Here is a 12,522-nt window from a genome sequence, read left to right as displayed (position 1 = left end):
GAGGATTTCATCTAGATCTTTCAAGGAATAATTTGGAAAGCGTTCCTCAAGAAATCTCCATATAGTGTAGGCACAATCAAGAGTAGGCAAACATTCAATAAAGTTTCTAGGCAAGCCTCTAGTGGTAAGATCAATAGTTCTAAGGTTGCGGATCATGTCAATAGACTCATCAAGGGTAGGATGCAAAGGATCAACATGAGGTGCACAAGGGCTAGTAATGTACTTGTTCAAATGATATTCATTGAAAATCTCAAGCATTTCATTTTTCCACTCATGAAAATATTCTCCATCAAGAATAGACACTCTGCGTCTAAGAGTCCCCAAAGTAGACTCATCCATCTTCCTCCAATGGTGTTTAAACCAAAGCAATGGAGACCAAAGCTCTGATACCAATTGAAAGGACCGATAAGAGGTGTCTAGAGGGGGGGATTAGACACTAAGTACCAAAAGTTGCAGTTTTTAAATTCTTTAGGTTGAAGTGGATTTTGGGCACAAGTTTAACAAACACAATACATATCAAGCAAGCATGAAACAAGTAAATGAACAGCGGAAAGTAAAGCATGCAACTTGCAAGAATGTAAAGGGAAGGATTTGGAAGATTCAAACGCAATTGGAGACAGGGATGTTTTTGTCGTGGTTCCGATAGGTGGTGCTATCGTACATCCACGTTGATGGAGACTTCAGCCCACGAAGGGTAACGGTTGCGCGAGTCCAGGAAGGGTGCATGAAGAAGCAACCTTGTATATTCCACCATGGCCATCGCCCACGAAGGACTTGCCTCACTAGCGGTAGATCTTCACGAAGTAGGCAATCTCCTTGCCCTTACAAACTCCTCGGTTCAACTCCACAATCTTGTTGGAGGCTCCCAATTGACACCTATCAAATCTAGGAGACACCACTCTCGAAGAAGTAACAAATGGTGTGTTGATGATGAACTCCTTGATCTCGTGCTTCAAATGATAGTCTACCCAACACTCAGCTCTCTCTCACAGGATTTGGATTTGATGGAAAGAAGATTTGAGTGGAAAGCAACTTGGGGAAGGCTAGAGATCAAGGTTCATATGATAGGAATGGGATATCTTGGTCTCAACACAAGTGTAGGTGGTTCTCTCTTAGAAAATGTAGGTTGGAAGTGGAGGGGTATTTATAGCCTCCACACAAAATCTAACTATTACACACAACTTGCCAATCTTGGTGGGACCGAATAGTTAAACTCGGTCGGACCGATTCAGCAAAGCTAGTGACCATTAGGGTTTTCGGTGGGACCGACATGCAACTCGATAGGACCGATATGGTTAGGGTTAGGGCATAACGTAATCTCGGTGAGACCGATTACACAAACTCGGTGGGACCGATTTTGGTAATAAGCTAACCAGAGAGTTGGTCAGGTAAACTCGGTGGGACCGATTCGCTCATTTCGGCGAGACCGAAATGTTACAAAAGGGAAACAGAGAGTTTACATTGCAATCCCAGTGGGACCGATTGTAAGTTTCGGTGAGACCGAAAGTATTGCAATAGGCAGCAGAGAGTTTCAATCCCATCTCGGTGAGACCGAGATCCCTATCGGTGAGACCGATTTGCCTAGGGTTTGTGGCAGTGGCCATGACATCTGAACTCGGTGGCGCCGGATAGAAAGAATCGGTGGGGCTGAGTTTGACTTTTGGTTTAGGTCATATGTGGATGTGAGAGAGTAGTTGAGGGCTTTGGAGCATATCACTAAGCATTTGAGCAAGAGCCTCATTAAGCAACACCTCATCCCTCCTTGATAGTATTGGCTTTTCCTATAGACTCAATGTGATCTTGGATCACTAAAGTAGAAAATGTAGAGTCTTGAGCTTTGAGCTTGAGCCAATCCTTTGTCCTTAGAATCTTGAAGGGGTTTCACATCCTTTAGTCCATGCCACTTCACTGTTGAACTTATGTGAAACATACTAGATAAAAATGTTAGTCCAACAAGAGATATGTTGACATTAATTACCAAAACCACCTAGGGAGCACTTGTTCTTTCACAATTTCATGGAACATCGCAAAAAAAGGAGAGCCAGCGGTGAGCCTATACAGTGAGCTATGGTACGTCACTCATCCATTGCAATCATCGTGACATGTTATTTGTATGTCAGTTCTATTGGCCAAGTTTCTTAGGGACAGTTATTACGAGTTATCCTAAGAAAATAAGCACCTCTAAATATAAGCTCCATGTAATAAGCCAACCAGTTCTTTTCATTGCGTTTTCAGCTTATCTTTGGTATGATAAGTGAAAAGTCTAGATTGCATTATATTTTTTCATTTTGCTGCCCATATGAAAATTATTTTGACTTGCAAACATCACAAATTGAACCCGGTGCAATAATTAATATGATAGGAAAGGATACCATCACTATTTGCTCAAAATGCAAATACAAAGATACCATCTACTTGGCACAATCTACTTTGGTCAATGTTTTCCATAGAGATCACATTGCCTAATTTAAACAAAAAATGCATGACCCACATTTAAATGAAGAACAATTATTTATTGAAATTCGATGGTCCAAGTGGTTGGTTATTATCATATAGCAGCACCACCTGAAAGCATCATATAGCAGCAGCATCACCTCATAGCAACTCATCATACAGCAGCTGCAGCAGTGTGCAATTCATCATATACCAGCAGCAGCTCATAGCAATTCATCATATAGCAGCAGCAGGAGCAACTCATAGCAATTCATCATATAGCAGCAGCAGGAGCAGCTCATAGCAATTCATCATATAGCAGCAACAGGAGCAGCTCATAGCAATTCGTCATATAGCAACAGCAGGATCAGCTCATAGCAATTCATTATATGGCATCAGCAGGAGCAGCTCATAGCAATTCATCATACAGCAGCAGCAGGAGTAGCTTATATCAACTCATCATATAGCAGCAGCAGCTCATAGCAATTCATCATATAGCAGTAGCAGCAGCTCATAGCAATTCATCATATAGAAGCAGCAGCTCATAGCAATTCATCATATAGCAGCAGCAAGAGCAGCTCATAGCAATGCATCATATAGCAGCAGAAGAAGCAGCTCATAGCAATTCATCGGATAGTGGATCAGAATGAAAATTTGGCAAAAGATCAAAGGAGATCCTCACCTTGTTGGATGAGCTCATCCTTCAACATCACCTCAAGGCCACGGCCTGGGAGGTGGGGAGGGGAAATAATGTGCCTTCTGCCGCAGTGTGGCATCAGCCGTAGTTGTGCAGCGCCTGCCGGAGTAGTGCGTTGGACGAACCACAGTGGAGCAGCTGCTGGAGACCATGAGAATGAGGGGCGGCACCAGAGGGAGGAGTAGCCAGGGAGATTTGCCCCTACCCACCGGCCATGTAGCCTAGCTGGACAGAGCATCGTCGAGGACTAGGCCAGATGGGACCAGTGGCAACTGTCCGTGTCAAAACCGGCGGATCTCGGGTAGGGGGTCCCAAAGTGTGCGTCTAAGGCTGATGGTAACAGGAGGCGAGGGACACAATGTTTACCCAGGTTCGGGCCCTCTCGATGGAGGTAATACCCTACTTCCTGCTTGATTGATGTTGATGATATGAGTATTACAAGAGTTGATCTACCACGAGATCATAGAGGCTAGACCCTAGAAGCTAGCCTGTGATTATGATTGTTGTTGTCCTACGAACTAAACCCTCCGGTTTATATAGACACCGGATGGGGCTAGTGAGGAAGTCCTGGATTAGGGGGTGTTCGGATAGCTGGACTATACCTTCAGCCGGACTCCTAGACTATGAAGATAAAGATTAAAAACTCCGTCCCGTGTCCGGAAGGGACTTTCCTTGGCGTGGAAGGCAAGCTTGGCGATACGGATATGAAGATCTCCTACCATTGTAACCGACTTTGTGTAACCCTAACCCTCTTCAGTGTCTATATAAACCGGAGGGTTTTTGTCCGTAGGACAACATACACAACAACAATCATACCATAGGCTAGCTTCTAGGGTTTAGCCTCTTCGATCTCGTGGTAGATCTACTCTTGTACTACCCATATCATCAATATTAATCAAGCAGGACGTAGGGTTTTACCTCCATCAAGAGGGCCCGAAACTGGGTAAACTTCGTGTCCCTTGCCTCCCGTTACCATCCGGCCTAGACACACAGTTCGGGACCCCCTACCCGAGATCCACCGGTTTTGACACCGACATTGTTGCTTTCATTGAGAGTTCCTCTATGTCGTCACCGTCAGGCTTGATGGCTCCTACGATCATCAATAGCGATGCAGTCCAGGGTGAGACCTTCCTCCCCGGACAGATCTTCGTCTTCGGCGGCTTCGCACTGCGGGCCAATTCACTTGACCATCTGGAGCAGATCGAAAGCTACGCCCCTGGCCGTCAGGTCAGATTTGGAAGTTTAAACTACACGGCCGACATCCGCGGGGACTTGATCTTCGATGGATTCGAGCCAGTGCCGAGCACGCCACACTGTCACGACGAGCATGATCTAGCTCTGCCGCCGAACAGTGCCCTGGAGGCCGCACCCGCATCGGCTTCGACCCTTAATTCGGAGCCAACTGCGCCGATCGAGGATGGGTGGTTGGACGCCGCCTCAGGGGCTGCGATCCCAACGGTGATCGAGCCGAAAACCATCCCTGTACTCTGCGAGACTCGTGACTCCAAGGAGCCGGACTCCTCTCCGGACTCCGAACCCTCCGCGCCCCTACCGATCGAATTCGATTGGGCGCCGATTATGTAGTTTACTGCCACGGACATCTTTCAGCACTCGCCTTTCGGCGATATTCTGAAGACACTGAAGTCTCTCTCTTTATCAGGAGAGCCCTGGCCGGACTACGGCCAGCAAGGTTGGGATTCGGATGATGAAGAAATTCAAAGCCCACCCACCACCCACTTTGTAGCCACTATCGACGACTTAACCGACATGCTCGACTTCGACTCCGAAGACATCGACGGTATGGACGCCGATGATGGAGACGATGAAGAACCAGCGCCTATCAGGCCCTGGAAAGCCACCCCGTCATATGACATATACATGGTGGACACCCCAAAAGAAGGAGATGGCGATGGAACAGCGGAGGATGACCCCTCCAAGAAGGAGCCTAAGCGTCGGCGTCAGCGGTGCCGCTCAAAATCCCGCCAAAACAAATACGGTGATTCCAGCACGGGAGATAATAATACTCCAGAAAGTGCCGAAGAAAACCCCCTCCAGCAAGATTTAGCACAGGAGGATGGAGAAACCAGCCCTCATGAGAGAGCGGTAGACAGAGAGGTCGAGGACGATAATTATATGCCTCCCTCCGAAGACGAGGCAAGCCTCGACGACGACAAATTCATCGTGCCAGAGGATCCCGTCGAGCAAAAGCGTTTTCAATGCAGGCTTATGGCCACGGCAAGAAGCCTCAAGAAAAAACTGCAATAGCTTAGAGCTGGTCAAGATTTGCTAGTCGACAGATGGACTGAAGTCCTTGCGGCCGAAGAGCATAAACTCGAGCGCCCCTCCAAGAGCTACCCAAAGCGCAGGTTGCTACCCCAATTAGAGGAGGAAGCACTTGATGCAGCCGACCGGCCACCTCGTGGCCGCGATAGAGAGGCCTCTCGGCCCTCCACTCAAGCCTCACCCCGTACCAAGGCACGGGAATATGCGCCGGACTTACGAGATATGTTGGAGGACAAGGCAAGGCAAACAAGATCGACCTACGGATCGCGGGGGCGCCCCACGGCTCGAGATGGTAACCGTCACGCCGGCCACAAATTCGGCAGGGCCAAACACAGTAGACAAAGCTCATTGGAGCTACGTCATGATATAGCCCAGTACAGAGGTGCCGCACACCCACTATGCTTCAGAGATGAAATAATGGATCATCAAATCCCCGAGGGTTTCAAACCCGTAAACATCGAATCATATGATGGCACAACAGATCCCGCGGTATGGATCGAGGATTATCTCCTTCATATCCACATGGCCCACGGCGATGATTTCCACACCATCAAATACCTCCCACTCAAGCTTAAAGGACCAGCTCGGCATTGGCTTAATAGCTTACCAACAGGATCAATCAGTTGCTGGGAGGACCTGGAAGCCACATTCCTCAACAGTTTCCAGGGCACTTATGTGCGACCCCTAGACGCCGATGACCTAAGTCACGTAATTCAGCAGCCAGAGGAATCGGCCAGGCAATTCTAGACATGGTTCCTAACATAGAAAAATCAAATAGTCGACTGTCCAGACGCTGAGGCCCTAGCAGCCTTCAAGCACAATATCCGTGACGAGTGGTTGGCCCGGCACCTTGGACAGGAAAAGCCGAAATATATGGCAGCACTCACGACACTCATGACCCGCTTTTGCGCGGGATAAGACGGCTGGCTTGCTTGTAGCAACAATATGACCAAGAACCCTGGTTGTTCGGACACCAGGGACAGTAGTGGCAGGTCACGTCGCAACAAGCAGAAGCGCCGCATTAACGGCGACAATGCTGAGGATACGGCAGTTAATGCCGGATTCAGAGGCTCTAAATCCGGTCAGCGGAAAAAGCCATTCAAAAGGAATCCTAGGGGCCCGTCCATTTTGGACCGAATACTCGACCGCTTGTGCCAGATACATGGCACCCCCGAAAAGCCGGCCAATCACACCAACAGGGATTGTTGGGTGTTCAAGCAGGCAGGCAAGTTAAACGCCGAAAATGAAGACAAGGGGCTGCATAGCGATGACGACGAGGAGCCCCGGCCGCCGAACAACAGTGGACAGAAGGGTTTTCCCCCACAAGTGCGGACGGTGGACATGATATACGCAACCCACGTCCCCAAAAGGGAGCGGAAGCGTGCGTTAAGGGACGTATACACGGTAGAGCCAGGCGCCCCAAAGTTCAACCCATGGTCCTCCTGCCCGATCACCTTTGATCGAAGGGACCATCCCACTAGCATCCGTCATGGCGGATTCGCCGCATTGGTTCTAGACCTAATTATTGACAGATTTCATCTCACTAGAGTCCTTATGGACGTCGGCAGCAGCCTGAACCTGCTTTACCAGGATACAGTGCGGAAAATGGGCATAGATCCCTCGAGGATTAAGCCCACCAAAACAACCTTCAAAGGCATAATACCAGGTGTAGAGGCCAACTGTACAGGCTCAGTCACACTTGAAGTGGTCTTCGGATCTCCGGATAATTTCTGAAGCGAGGAGTTAATCTTCGACATAGTCCCATTCCGCAGTGGTTATCACGCACTGCTCGAGCGAACCGCATTCGCCAAGTTCAATGCGGTACCGCACTACGCATACCTTAAGCTCAAGATGCCAGGCCCTCGAGGAGTAATTACGGTCAATGGAAACACCGAACGCTCCCTCCGAATGGAGGAGCACACGGCGGCCCTTGCAGCGGAAGTACAAAGCAGCCTCTCCAGGCAGTTCTCTAGTCCGACCACTAAACGACCGAACACCGTCAAGCGCGCCCGAAGTAACCTACAACAAGACCGCCTGGCACGATCCGAGCAGGCGTAGCAATGCGGCCCCAACCCCAACCCTCGCAAAAAGGCGACGCCAGTACTTCGTGTACATAACTACGCTCTAGAGATACCATGGGTACAGGGGGAGGGGCACCATCACGGCATGCCCGAAACACGGCTTAAACCGTACCAGGGGCTGCCGACTTTTTCATTTTCTCTTACTTTCAGGACTCCATCCTTCGGAAGGCCTGTTCGGCAGTTCAATTACCGCACAAACGATGCAAGAACCAGGGAAGCAGACAAGCCACGCCGCATTACGGAACTCCCAGGTGGTCTCTATCATGAGCAGTATACCTGTTCCGCATACTATTCCGCAGCTTGCCCCTGGAACGGACATGTTAACTAGTCCAACCTTTCACTTATCGCATTATTTGTATCGTTTTGCTTTGATCGCAGCCCTTTTTAATAAACAATGCATAGCGTTCGTCTATTTTTGCATTACCTTTTTTCTTTATATATGTTCCTTAACGACATGTTGCACCCGTATAGTTGGTACGGCCAAAATACGCCAAGGGCTTTAGTACCCCTCAATATGGTGTCAGAAGTCCAAACACTTTAACAAGTGCGGCACCCCGAACTTATAGCATTATATGCATCGGCTCCGAATCATGTCTTGGGTCAATAGTTGGGTTTGCCCGGCTCCTATGTTTTGGTGCCTTACGTTCCGCTATATAGGCTAAGGTAGCACTAGGAGAACCACTGCGATTGTGCCCCAGTTGATCCGGGTCGAGCACCTCAGTGGAGAAAGCTAAAACTGACTGTCATGATGAAGCGAGAGCTGGTCGCTGTTCGAGAGGTTTTTTGAGTCCCTAAAGACTTATGCCGCTTAGGGCGAGGAGCCGGCTCTGTCTGGCCAAGGCGTGGATAGCGCCCCGAACTCGGTCTTCCGAATACCAGGGGCTTCGCCGAAATTTAAAATTATAGAATTCTATGGCTAAGTGAGAGTGTTCACGCATTATAGTCCGATTGCCTTGTTCGTTGGGATGAGCGCCTCCCTTGAAGGACCCAAACATGGGAAAAAGAGCGCTCAGGTTTATCCCCGAACACCCCAGCACTAGCGGCACGGGGGCAGAAGCCGACGACTCGCCATCTCTCAGAATTGATAAACAGCCGCACAGAAGGTAATATTTTAAATTCCAACAGCATTGCTTAGCGCATATGAACAAGTTTTTAGTGCACAGGACAAAACGAGCAAGTTTCACTCAAAAATTACATCCCTAGAATATTCATCCGCCACAAGGAAGGCACCCTTCAGAACATCCTTATAGTAATTCTCGGGCTTGCGATGCTCTTTCCCCGGCGGTGGCCCGTCCTTCACAAGCTTCTCAGCATCCAGCTTGCCCCGGTGCACCTTAGCACGGGCAAGGGCCCTACGGGCACCTTCAATGCAGACGGAGCGCTTGATGACTTTGAGCCTTGGACAGGCCTCCTCTAGCCGCCACACCAGCTCGAAATAGCTCCCAGGCAGAGCCCCTCCAGGCCACAGCCGAACAATGAGGCCCTTCATGGCCTGTTCGGCCACCTTGTGGAGCTCGACCAGTTGCTTCAGCTGGTCACTCAGGGGCACGGGGTGTCCGGCCTCACCATACTGAGACCAGAACACCGTCTCTGTCGAGCTTCCCTCCTCGGCTCGATAGAATGCGGCGGCATCGGACACACTCCGGGGAAGCTCTGCGAACGCTCTTGGAGAGCTCCGGATTCGGGTAAGTAAAAAGTAACTCACGTTTATGTGTTTGCTTTGCATAAAGAATGCCTTACCCGCCGCTATCTTCTTTACCTCATCCAACTCCTGGAGGGTCTTCTAGGATTCGGCCTTGGCAGACTTGGCATTTTCAATAGCCACCGCGAGCTCGGACGCTCGCGTCTTTGAGTCAAGCTCCAAACTCTCATGTTTTTCCATGAGAGCCTGGAGCTCTTACCGCACCTTGCCAACCTCGGCCTCATACTTCTCCCGCTCGGTGTGCTCCAAGGCCGTCCTCTTCTCGGCCTCGACCAGCGCTTGCTTAAGGGTCGCCACTTCATACATGGCCCCTATAATAGCCACGATAATCATGTCATTCTTTGCAATTGCACCTTTTCATATATATTTAAAAACAAGGTATTTCTTACCTTCATTGTCCTCGAGCTGCTTCTTGGCACGCCCGAGCTCTTGCTTGGACCGCTCGAGGTTCTGCTTTAGCGTGTCCACTTCCGCAGTCAGTGCAGCGGACGCAAGCAGGGAAGCCTGCATATGCATATTGACTCATTTTTGTTAGACTCCTGTGAATTTTATTTGATCCTCTATTCGGCTTTTCTTCCCGAACTCCAAACAGAGAATCAGGGGCTACTGTCTATGCGGTAATATTATTTACACATTCTTTACTTACCTCAAAGCCTGTCAAAAGGCTAGTACAAGCTTCAGTCAGTCCGCTCTTGGCGGACTGAACCTTCTGGACCACCGCACTCATAATGGTGCGGTGCTCCTCGTCGATGGAGGCGCCTTGGAGCGCCTCCAACAGATTGTCCGGCACCTCCGGTTGGATGGGGGCCACCGGCACGGTGGGCTTGCTCCTCTTGGAAGGAGGTCCCCTGCCGGACTCTGGAACCTTTGAAGGTTCCGGAGCGGTGTCCGGCCTAGAGCCGGACTTGGAGCCCTGGGGGGGTTTCATCCCCTTTACTCCTGGAGTCCGGGAGGTCGCCTTGCGGCGCCTCCAGGACCACCTCCTCCCGGCTTGGAACCTGTTGGGACAACACTTCGGTGTCGTCCGTAGGGCGGGGGGAGGAAGCCGTCGGAAGCGAGTTCACATCCGACGAGTCCAGTGAGCCGCTCGACGATGCATCGAGCCGATCTTTGGGTGGGCTGCATAAACATATTCGACATAAGGGAAAGCTGTGCAATAAACGAATACTATGAATTACTCCGGTATCTGGATACTTACGATTTTGCCAGGGGCTTGGCCCTGGGATGCCAATCCTCTCCGCCATCGTCGGCATCGGTGGAGTAGTCCGGAGGAAGGGTTTTCCCCTTCTTGGACCCTCCGGCCTCCCGAGAGAGGGTGGCCTTCCTCTTCTTCTCTCCTCCCGCTGGAGGGGGAGAGGTCTCTTCTTCTTCCTCCTCGTCTTGACGGGAGGAATGCGCCTCGGAACAGTCGGATGATGGATTCGACACCTCCTGGCGTCGGGCACTCTTTCGAGTCCCCGTGGCCTTTTTTGTGGCCTTCTTCTCCGGCACCACATAGGATGCCGGAACCAGCAGCTTCGCCAAGCGAGCATCCGCTAGGCCTTCGGGAAAAGGAGCCGGACAGTTGATCTGTCCGGACATCACCTGCCAGTCCTGTCAAAGGTAAGGGAGCTTAGATCCCGCATGGAGTCAAATTATGAAAAACTGATACCCTGTAAAAGGAAAAAACAGCTTACCGCGAGAGCGTGACGCTGCACACTGAATCCGCGATCCTCGGTAGTGGATGCAGGAGCCTCGGCGCCCTTGAAAAGCACCTTCCAGGCATCTTCATACGTCGTGTCAAAGAGCCTGCTCAGAGTTTGGTGCCGCGCCGGGTCGAACTCCCACAGGCTGAAAGCCCGTTGTTGACACGGGAGGATCAAGCAGATGAGCATAACCTGGACTACGTTGACAAGTTTGAGCTTCTTGTCCACCAGGGTTTGGACGCATGTTTGGAGTCCGGTCAGCTCTCCTTTTTGACCCCACGACAGGCCCGTCTCCTTCCAGGAGGTAAGCCGCGTAGGGGGTCCGGATCAAAACTCGGGGGGTGCGACCCATTCGGCGTCACGCGGCTCGGTGATGTAAAACCACCCCGATTGCCACCCCTTCAGGGTCTCCACAAAGGAGCCCTCGAGCCATAGGACGTTGGCCCACCATGGCGCCTCTGCACTCCGCCTGGTTGCCGCGCACCACCTTCGGCTTGACGTTGAAAGTCTTGAGCCATAGGCCAAAATGGGGGCGGATGCGGAGGAAAGCCTCGCACACGACGATAAACGCCGATATGTTGAGGACAAAATTTGGGGCCAGATCGTGGAAATCCAGGCCATAGTAGAACATGAGTCCCCGGACAAATGGGTGAAGAGGGAAGCCCAGTCCATGGAGGAAGTGAGGGAGGAACACCACCCTCTCATGGGGCCTAGGGGTGGGGATGAGCTGCCCCTTTTCGGGAAGCCGGTACGCGATGTCGTTAGACAGGTATCCGGCCTTCCTCAGCTTTTTGATGTATCCCTCCGTGACAGAGGAGACCATCCACTTGCCTCCCGCTCCGGACATGGCTGGAGAAGGTTGAGGTGGGGAGTGCGGACTTGGGCGCTGGAGCTCGAGTGCGCAAGAATGGATAGACAAAGGAGGAAGAAGGCATAGGTGAAAAGGTGGATCCTTATCCCCTTATATGGGTGGACACAACTACATGTCCCCACCAGCCTGGTAAAACTCGCTTATCTCCAAGCGTCGTAATCAATGGCGTGGTTGGGTTACCCACGCCCGTATTGATGAGAATCCTGGGATAAGGGGATACGATCTCTGCTTTAACAAGACGTGCCAAGGAAACCGCCTCGCATGACGCGCTGAGGTGGGATAATGAAATGACTCGGATAAAGGCTTGGCCGTGGTGTGTCACGCTACGGAATACGTCAGCAGATTAGATTGGTGTAAATATTATTCTCTCTATGGCAATATGTGGAAACTTATTTTGCAGAGCCAGACACTATCTTTGTGTTCAAAATCTTCTATGAAGTACTTGGAGGAGGAACCCGTCTTGCAATGCCGAAGACAATCTGCGCGCCGGACTCGTCGTCATTGAAGCCTGGTTCAGGGGCTACTGAGGGAGTCCTGGATTAGGGGGTGTTCGGATAGCCGGACTATACCTTCAGCCGGACTCCTGGACTATGAAGATACAAGATTAAAAACTCCGTCCCGTGTCCAGAAGGGAGTTTCCTTGGCGTGGAAGGCAAGGTTGGCGATACGGATATGAAGATCTCCTACCATTGTAACTGACTTTGTGTAACCCTAACCCTCTCCGGTGTCTATATAAACCAGAGGGTTTTAGTCAGTAGGACAACATACAC

Source organism: Triticum urartu, chromosome 6 (genome assembly GCF_003073215.2).
Source record: "Triticum urartu cultivar G1812 chromosome 6, Tu2.1, whole genome shotgun sequence".
In the NCBI taxonomy this organism is placed as follows: domain Eukaryota; kingdom Viridiplantae; phylum Streptophyta; class Magnoliopsida; order Poales; family Poaceae; genus Triticum; species Triticum urartu.
The sequence above is the reverse complement of the archived record's forward strand: the minus strand, read 5'-3'. Positions refer to the sequence as shown.